The sequence below is a fragment of the Pteropus alecto genome, unplaced genomic scaffold (assembly GCF_000325575.1).
Source record: "Pteropus alecto unplaced genomic scaffold, ASM32557v1 scaffold8, whole genome shotgun sequence".
Lineage (NCBI taxonomy): Eukaryota > Metazoa > Chordata > Mammalia > Chiroptera > Pteropodidae > Pteropus > Pteropus alecto.
The window spans coordinates 1-8,980 of record NW_006494609.1 but is presented as its reverse complement, the minus strand read 5'-3'; the positions used below and the strand labels follow the sequence as shown (position 1 = coordinate 8,980).

At 38.0% G+C, this 8,980-nt stretch overlaps 2 pseudogenes; both read right to left on the bottom strand.

The window, feature by feature from the left end:
* Nucleotides 1–5,549: 5,549 nt before the first annotated feature.
* On the bottom strand, nucleotides 5,550–5,645 carry LOC112473910 (annotated as a pseudogene).
* Nucleotides 5,646–7,715: 2,070 nt separating this feature from the next.
* Nucleotides 7,716–7,834, bottom strand: LOC112473726 (annotated as a pseudogene).
* Nucleotides 7,835–8,980: the final 1,146 nt, after the last annotated feature.

Here is an 8,980-nt window from a genome sequence, read left to right as displayed (position 1 = left end):
TATTTTTCATGCTTCGGTTTCTCTCTTCCTCCTTTTATTTCTAGATTTCTGTCTTCGATATCACTGATCCTTTCCTCCTTTCGGTCGACTCCATTTCTCAAGCTTGCTATTTCATTTTTCATCTCTTGCAGTTTTCATTTCATCTCTAGAAGTTCTATTTGATTCTTTTTGAGGGTTTCAGTCTCTTTACTAAAGAACTCATTCTGCTCATCTAGTTGTTTGCAATTCATCGTTGATATGATCCTTTCCTCCATTTTGTCAACTCTATTTCTCAGACTTACTATTTCATATTTCAACTCTTGCAGTGTGTTCTTCATCTCCAGAATATCTATTCTATTTTTCTTGAGGGTTTCAATCTCCTTGCTCTGCTCATCTAGTTGTTTGCAATTCCTGAAATCGTTGATATGAACTGTTTTAGATCTCATTGGGTTTTTTCAGAAGTACCATCCTGAATTCTGTCATTTAAGTTGCATATTTCTATGTCTGTAAGCTTATTTTCTGGAGATTTTTCTCTTTCTTTCTGAGATGCCTTGTCACCTTGGTTGTTCATGGTATTTAATGGACTATTTCTGTGCCTGGGCATTAATGTAATTGTATTTTGCTTTTTTTTCCCAGAAAGATTTATAAAGGTCTCTCTTTAGTCTGTTGCAAAGAAGGCGTTTTTTTTTTTGTTTGTTTGTTTTTTGTTTTTGGTTTCCAGTAGGTGGTGTCTAAGCCTCTTGGATCCCTGCTTTATATAAAGTCTTAATAATGCCTTTTTTCCCCTTTTAGATATTCCATCACCCTTGCTACCCTTAGTCTCAGTCACTGTCAGTGTTAGCCATAGTTTTGGTAGCATTTGCTCAGATTCCCCTGGGGCTCCGCAGTGTTTGGTCTTGGAGGATGTGGGGGGCAAGGCCCTCTGGGTTGGGGGATGAGGGCTGCGTGTGGTTCAGCCTTGCTAATAATCAGCTGTTTTTTCTTTGTTGTCCCCCTTTCTCTGCCGACCCAGCTTCTCTGCTTTCTGCCCTGATCTCTGGGCACTGCCGCTGGCTGTGTGGAGGTCACAGCTCTCCCAGGTAGGGTTGTATAGGAAACCTGCTACACCTTTTCCCCCTCCCCATGCAGGGAGCTCCAGCTGCGAGAGGCACCTTCTTTGTTTCTCCCAGTCTACTGCCTGACTCCCGGGGCTCTGACCTGTGGTAGCTCTTTTGCACAGATCCCACGCTCAGAGGTGCTGGTGTGAAGTTTGGGTGTTTTTTGTTGAGTTTTAGATGTTCAGCTTATTGTTTCAAGGGGAGAGATCAGAGGAAGTCTCTTACTCCATTATGTTTCTGATGTCACTCAGATTAGACTTTCTGAATTAATGAATCGTGGGTCATTGGACAATGATCATGTAATATCTTCTCTTGCCAAAGGTATTTTGTTTGAACTGGTGAATATTTTGTAATCCGTCTATTTCCTGTTTGAAGTTTTAAGGCTATTTTCTTGATGAGGGACTCTGTTAAAAACAGAAGATATTGAGGCAAAGAAAGTGCGAATAAATTACTGTGTGAAGAATTGTTAATAGTGGGGGAAGGAGACTGCCCCTTGGAGCTGGGCCACTGTCTGAGCTTCTTCCATAGCCTGTAAACTCACAGTAGGAAGGAGCCCATCCATACCAACAGTGGCAGCATTTTTCATTTTTGCACTCTCTTCTCATGACATTTCTCTAGTTCACAGTCATAGTTGAGGGTCGAAGAACTGACACAGCTTCTTCTCATGCATATCTTGCCTAGGCCTCACAAGATGCCATCTTTTCCTTGTCCAGTATCAACTATATTCCTCCCAAAGTGGTAGTCTGTTCCCCAATACTTGATGCCATTAATTGATAACTGAATTATGGCACTGTGTTATTTTAGACTGGGAATTGTTTCTATATTCTCACACTGCTCTCTTCTACACAAAATACTTGGAGGGCATTTTATATGTTAAACCTTCTACACCACAGTGGCCAAAATGATCTCATTGCATAGTATTTGTTTTATAGCAACTCATGGAGTCACTCCTTGCTGTTTGGCCAAAAATACATTAACATTGTTTATTTTAACTGTTCACATTTTGTGACAACAGTAGGCACTGTCGCTACAAGGCATCTTATCCTGCACATAGAAATCCTCAGGGCACCACCTTGATCTTTCATTGTACCAGTTGGGAAAGTCACATTCACTGATGTTTGCTCTACAGGGCTTTCCAGAAGAAAACTTACATTTTATACAGGCAAGGTCCAAAAGCACAGGCTGTCCAAGGTTTCAATTTACAATTAGAGCCACAGCAAGGATCCTTTCTGCACTGATGTTCCAACCCACAGTCACACTCTTCTTCATTTTCCACCACCTTGTTACCACATTGTTCCAATGGGATACATTTTGAAAAGCCAGTATATTTGTCTGACAGATTTCCTCCCCTGTGATTAGTGAGGTTAAAATAACTTCCATGACTGCAGTTGCTAAAAGTACTGGTGTTTGTATTATAGGCATTCATGATGGAATGTTTTTTCCTACATAAACAGAATTCCTCCAGGTGAGACATGCCCAGATTATGGCCCAGTTGGTGAACAATGACCACTGAAAAATGAAAGAAATTCTCTATGAGGAATTTATAAACTGTTGGCCCAAATCCAAGGGTAGCATATTCCTGAGATCCAAGCCAATCCAAATATATTAGAAATATTCTTGCCCACAAACAGATGCCCAGAATAATGTGTCAAACAGGGATAAAAATGAACACTTTTCCATTCATCGAAACTGTTGAGTAGTTGACTTATGTCTTATTCAATATTGAAAAGATGTCCCTAGTTCCAAATCTCGGTCCCAATTAAAGAAATACGAAGGCCTATCTGTAGATAGATGGATTCTACTAAATTGATCACATTTAATATTTATTCTGTTGCCTTTGAGACATTTCTATTTGAGTAATCAAAACTATAGTTGTTCACTACTAGGACCAGCTCCACTGTGAGAACTTTGTGGTGGTTTTGAATTCTCTGCCTCCAACTCTAGCTTCTAATGTTGTATTTCCTCTTCCATTAAATCACATTTTATGGGTGGGAATTGAGTCTCGCTATTGTCTATCTCATATAATTAGTGTTCAAATGTGGTAGAGTACCTCATGGGCTTGATTTCATAAGTGAAGTCATTTATCTGTAACATCCCTTGAAAGGCCCCCAAACAGGTACAGACAACCATGAACTCAGGACCCCTTCACATAATCATGATAGTAGTTATTCCGGACAAAAGGCTGATTCTCCTGGAGGGCGCACTGCTCTGCGTAGGTGAACACAGGCAGTTGTCTGAACACCAGGAGGTTCTTGGGCTATAGAGACAGATACTGTGGGTGCAGCCCTCCAAACAGGCTTTAGGCTAGCTGGCACTGGGGGCCTTCCCCGTAATCACCACTTGGCTGGGGCTTGAGTGCTTTTGAACCTAATAAGTATTATGCAATTGTTGGATATGTTTTATATGTGGGTTATGTATAAGGTTAATTTAAGTAACCTTAAATCTTTTATTTCCTTTATTTCTTTTACTTTTTGAGGTGGTTGTCTGATTGTTCTATTAGTTGCTGAGAGAAGTGTTACTACTACGAGTAGATTTTGGATTTTTTTAAATTCTTCTTTTTGATCTCTCGACATTTGCTTTATATATTTTGAAGCTATTAAGTAGATAAACATTCCTGTTTAATTTTATCACGTTAAATATATCTTTCTCTGTAACTACTTCATCTTTTCTATTAATATGATTTGTTTAATTTTACCAATATAAATTAGTAAAATATTGTCATCATTTTGGAGTAGAAGTTCTTTCTTCTCAATTCAGATGTTGAACTTGTACCTCTGGAACATGTTGAATTAGATTCTGATTTCCATTTAGAGCCAATAAAGGGAGACAGGAGTGTGTTTTGAGGAGACTAGGCATCCTCTTGCAGGATAACTTCCCCAGCTGAGAGAATTTCAGGGTCTCAAGCCAGAGGAACCAGACTTCTTAGACAGGAGAGGTCTGGGTTCTCTCCCAGGTAAAGGAGAATCGGAGATACTTGGGTGGCTCTAGATATTCAGAATCAATCAAGTCCAGCTGGCATTCCCTTTTGATAGTGTCAAGGTTTTTTCTCTTCTCAATCAATGTCCTAACTTTCCCACTCAAGTCTTGGCAAATCTATGTGTTCAATTTACATTGTGATTCTGTAACTTCACAATTAAAATTTGATTTTCTCTGAGGTTGGCCTCATGTTTAAAACAATGAGAGATTTTATTAGGTCCACCATTATCAGTTCTCTGAGCTGAGAATTTAGAACTCTCGAGCCTCATTGTGCAAATGCTCCAGTAGAATTCAGTATGGCCATGCTGTCCCTCAGTCCTCGAGGTACTTATAGTCATCAGCTCTCACTTGGTCCCCCATATACTTGCTTCAGTAGAGCATTTCATCACAGTCAATATTGTGTGGTAATTTAATTAATTGTGATGCTGCCATATGCCCATTCCCCATTGGACAGGAGTTCAGCAATGTGTTAAAAGCCATGGACATGCCCAGACCAATCCCGGAGTCCCATTTTATTCGTCTCTTCACAGCACTCTTGGTACCAAGTCCTATATCTGTCAAGATCTAGTTCAAAAAGAGAAAAACCCACCAAGAATAATTAATATAGGGAATTTTTTAAAAGATGCTAGAGACCTGAAAGATAAGAAGGGAACACCGAGATACACAGATATATGAGTTGCCAGAAGGAGTTCCACCCTTAAGAAAGGGAGAACAAGGGGAAGAGGTTGGGATTATCATAACCTAGAAACTCTCATAATGGACCTCACAGATCTAAACTTGGACTGTAGAAAATACGGCACTGCTCAGGTGTTGCTGGTAAGTAGGAACTCAGAAAAAGGGCATTATGGAGCTGATAGCTGTACCTCTTATAAGGTAATGCTGAATTGGTGGTTGTTTCTAGGGACTTGGAAGAAGTTCCTCCAAAACTATGACTCAGTTCCTGAAGAGAGATGCTATATATAGGGCTTGTATCAAGGCACTTTGTGGTGTGGCCTGGAACATCTGAGAAAGGGCTGGTGTGAGTTGCCCAGGATATTGGAGCATGGCTCTCTCTATATATCTGGTTATCAGACTTCTGAGGAGTGTGCACTGTCCACCAGGTACTCATACTTTTGATAGAGCTTGGTAGAGCTGGTTCTGGAATTGTGGTAACTAGCTCTCACCACCAGAGCAAGGCACCATTCCTGGAGATTCACAGTAACAGGCAAATAGGTAATAACAAGTTCCTTTTCCTCTTTTAGTCTTCTATTCTCCCTCTAATGCCTTTTTTAAAAAAAAAATATATTTATTGGGCTGACATTGGTTAGTAAAATTATATAGGTTTCAAGTGTACATTTCAATAATATGTCATATGTATACTGCATTGTGTGTTCACCACCCACAGTTAAATTTCATTCTATCATCAAATATTTGATCTCTTTTACTCCTATCTATCTACCCTCTACCCTAGTTACTTCAAGTAATCACTCAGCCACTGTCCATATCCATGAGTCTCTGAAAGATATGGAATGCTTCACAAATTTGTGTGTCATTCTTGCACAGGGGCCATGCTAATCTTCTCAATTTTAGTATATGTGCCACCGAAGCAAGCACTCTACCAAACTTAAGGCAGAAAAAGAAGCAAAACTTTCTAACTCATTTTATGAGGCCAGCATTACCCTAATACCAACACCAAGCAAAAACACTACAAGAAAAGAAAATTATAAAGGCATTATAATGCAAGATAACTACAGACCAATATCTCCCATGAATATCGATGGAAAAATCCTCAACAATATATTATCAAATCAAATCCAACAATATATTAAAAGAATTAAACATCATGACCAACTGCGATTTAATCTGGGTATGCAAGGTTAGTTCAACATTTGAAAATCAATTAATGTAATTCGCACATTAACAGGCTCAAAAATAAAAATCACATGATCATATCAATAGATGCATTAAAAGCATGTGACAAAATCTAACACTCAATTATAATAAAAACTCTCCATTGTGGAATAGAGGGGAAGTTTCTACAGCTGACATCATAATAGGTAATAACAAGTTCCTTTTCCTCCTTTAGTCTTCTATTCTCCCTCTAATGCCTTTTTTAAAAAAAAAATATATTTATTGGGCTGACATTGGTTAGTAAAATTATATAGGTTTCAAGTGTACATTTCAATAATATGTCATATGTATACTGCATTGTGTGTTCACCACCCACAGTTAAATTTCCTTCTATCAGCATACATTTGACCCCCTTTACCTTTATCTACCTCCACTTCCACCCCCCCTTCCCTCTTGTCCATGTCCATAAGTCTCTGTTTTTGTCATGTTTGTTTATTGCTTTCAGTTTTCTATCCCACATATCAGTGCAGTCATAGTACCCTCCTTGTTAAAACTTCAAGCCAAATAGCAATGGAGAAGTAACACCATGCAGAGTCTCAGTTCCAGCTTCATAGACAAAGTATAAATTTTATTTTAGAAAATATTTGATAATCAGCATAAAAAGTGTCAGCAACATACTGTTAATAGCTTCTGTGCTGACAAGTAATAGCAGGTCGTGACATTATCTCTGTGAAGCTGTCTGATATTATATATTTTTGTGATTCATTTAGCTGTGGCTCACTAAATCAATTTCATGCTCCCCTATGGTTTAAGACCCAAGTTTGAGAAACACTGAATTAGGCCATGACTGAGAGTTATTAGAGACATGATAAGGTAAGGGCTTTAAGGAGTTTGAAATAGCTGCTGGAAATATCAGAAAGAGTTAGTGATTGATGCAGAGGAAGATTCATACACTGCTTGAAGTGCCATTAATGTTAGAAGGAAGGGCTTTGGAGTAATACCAGTTCACACAATTAATGGATATGTGATGTTTCTTCAGAGCTTGTCTTGGGAGTAAGGCAGTGGTGAAAAGACTGGTGTTTATTGCCAAGAATCAAGATTGGCAATGAACTTTTCTATTATTACCACGTCATCTGTCTGACAAAGCATAGTATAGGTTATTTTACTCCTTATAACTTTATTTTTAATAACCCTCTTCCAGCAAATGCTTTCCCATCTTAATATCCCCAGATTTGTAGGAAATACCCAGAATATCATGCAAAGAGACATGGAGAGGAGATCTGGTAATTAGGATTTCACCTCTGTCAGACGTGCTTTCTCTAAGAGGTTTCACCTATTTTTCTTGGTTTTTGGTAACCATCCATTAGTTCTGGAAAAGTATCCAAATGTACACAGTGTTCTTTTATCTTAAACATTGGGATATACTTTATATTGAATATAATTCTGTTTAAAATGTAGAGTTCAATAGTTTTTAGCATATTTACAGAGTTGTGTAATCATTACTATAATCTAATTTTAGAAAATTTTCATCATGCCAACAAGAAGTCTCTTTAGCATTCACTCCCCATCCCCTGACCCTAGGCAACCACTAATATGTCTTTTCTACTGATTTGCTTATCCTGGATATCTCATATAAATATAATTGTACAATATGTGCTCTTTGGAGATTGATATCTTTTACTAATAACATTTTGTGATTATATTAAGGTAATAGTTTTAGAATTTTTTAACATGTAATTTTTATTTTACTTTATTTTATCTTTAGGCAAGGCAACCCTTGGTTGACCTCACAGATTGCAAGGACCTTGTCAGCTTACAATCCCTTATATTTTATGCCTACAGGACCTGGTCTTCCTAGGTGGTCTCCCATCCAAGTACTAACCAGGCCCAACCCTGCTTAGCTTCCAAGATCAGACAGGATCGGGCTTATTCAGGGTGGCATGGCCATGGACTAACATATAATTTTCAAAAGAAAAATTAAAACCACTTCTATCAAATCACTCCTAAGAGCACAACTTTAAATAATTTTTTAAGTTTTCTTTAGTCTATTTCTATTTGTTTGTTATTTTATTCATTAATCTGTTTAGCAAACATTTATTGGATATGTAGTATGGATCAATCATAGTGCTGAGCACTGGCCATAGGGAGGTACATATCCAACAAGCAACCGTTGGTGGAATAAGTATAACCATTGTATAACCATTGTGCTACAAATGAGAAGTATAGACTCCTTGTATTATACAATGTGAACCTAATTTAATTTTTCTAAAGTTATTTAATACATGCCTATGTATATGTAATATATGCCTATGTATATATGTGTATTTTATTTTTTAATTTTTTTCAATTACAGTATTATATTAGTTTCAGGTGTACAACATAGTGAATAGACATTTATATAACTTATGAAATGATCATCCCAATAAATCTAGTACCCATCTGATACTATAATGATTGTTACAATATTATTGACTATATTCCTTCTGCTGTACTGTACTGCCAGAAAATGTGGTTCAATATTGTTTTCCCTAGCTCCATGTTCAGGCTACGTGACCAGAGACCATAAACCTGGACCAAAGGAACTTAATATATGATTTAAGCTTTAGGACGTTCTAGAATAGTCCAAAATAAGTTATGGGAATGGAATTTAAGGCAGTAGTGACCTGATTAGGGAATGGAGGAACGGAGGGAACTTTCTGGAGTGATGGAAAACATCTGTATCTTCATCAGGGTATGCTAGAGATCAAACGTTGGTGTCCCTCCAAAATTCATATGTTGAAACTTTAACCATCAAGGGGATGGTATTAGAAGGTGAGGCCTTGGAAGGTGACTAGGTCAAGACGGAAGAGCCCTCATGAACGGGAATATTGCCTTTATAAAAGAGGCTTCAGAAGGCTCTCTCACCCCTTCTGCCATGGGGGGTTACAGGAAAAAGGTGCCATCTGTGAACCAGGAAGCAATTTTCACCAGATACAGAAGTGGCTGGTCCTTGATCCTGGACTTTTAGTCTCCAGTGCTGTGAGAAATAAAGTTGTCTTGTTCATAAGCTACCCAGTTTACAGTATTTCGTTAGTAGTCATAGATCTGTTCATATTTTG